The sequence below is a fragment of the Camelus dromedarius genome, chromosome 34 (genome assembly GCF_036321535.1).
Source record: "Camelus dromedarius isolate mCamDro1 chromosome 34, mCamDro1.pat, whole genome shotgun sequence".
Lineage (NCBI taxonomy): Eukaryota > Metazoa > Chordata > Mammalia > Artiodactyla > Camelidae > Camelus > Camelus dromedarius.
The window spans coordinates 16270394-16271727 of NC_087469.1; positions in this window are offsets into that span (position 1 = coordinate 16270394).

Here is a 1334-nt window from a genome sequence, read left to right on the forward strand (position 1 = left end):
TTGTCCCAGAGAAGGAGAGGGACCAGCCCGTGGTCGTTCAGCCCTTCGGTGGCAGGGTCAGGAATCAACACAGGGCATCTGTCTCCTTTTCTTTACATCATACTCCCTCAGGTGGCATCTTTCCAAACACCAGGTTCTGAAAGGACGACCCGATTCAACTTAAATGTTGTCTGAAGCAGAACTGCTCATTGCAGGAGCTGTGGGCCGGGCACAGGGCTCTCCACACGCAGGATGACCACTGTCCCCCATCAGTTCAATGGGGCAGATGCTGTCATGATCCCCATTTTCTAAGTTCAAAGGGGGTCTAGGGGAATTCCAACATTTGCTCAAGGCCACAGGGTTAGTAAGCTGTGAAGGCAGGTACACACTGTTTGACTCCAAAGCCCAGATTCTCTTGCCCTTTGCTGTCCACAACTTAAAGAGTTCACGTTTATGAAAGTCACCAGTATCTGTCAAAACAAATTTAAGGGCATCAGAAAGCAGCCCTCAGTAGGGCTGACTCTAGTCCCATAGGGTCGCTGTGGGGACGGAGAGGCAGCGGGCAGGGAGGCCGTCCTCAGAGAGCCCATTTCTCAAGTGGAGAAAACAGACTTTCAACAGCTGACCCATCAGAGGGTTCCCAAAAAGTCCATTTCCCAGGTCCCAGTCATCAGTAACTCCAAAAGTCTCTCTGGTGTGGAGCTGGGAAATTTGCAGTTGTTACAAATGCGCCCACTGCATTGAGCAGACCCAGTTTTGAGACCCCGAGGCCTGAGAGCCCCCAGGCTGGGTGTCGGCATGAGAGAACACAAGAAACCCAGAAAGCAAGGGCCAGCAGGCAGGCCAGCCCCAGCCCGCCTGAGCCCAGCAGGCCGGCCCCGCCCCAGGACCCCACTCGCTGAAGAGGCAGGCAGGGTGGGACATCGCTCATGTCCCCGCGTGTGCAGAAGTTTTGCATGCGTTTGTTTAGAACAAAGCCCATGCTTAACTGGCACAAGAGAAGCAGACTTTATAAACAGATGTGAGCATGGATGGTTTTTATGATTGGCTTGTTTTCAGTCACCATGCTTGACCGGTGTCTGTGTTCCACTCAGTAAATATTTCTATGGTGACAGTAAACACAACACAATGGCTATTATTTAATGTTAATACAAGTACCATATGGGAGGAGGTCTCATCATGCTGGAGCCCCAAAGCATGCTGAAAGCAGACAGGAATGGATGGCAAGGTGGGCCTGGCCGGACAGGCGGCTTCACGGAACGCGTGCTCCTGCTCGTGCTGGCCGTGCGCGCGGGTGTGCCGAGAAGGGTTTCCCCGGAGCGTCTCTAGGACCACATCGGTTTCTTCCCTCTTAC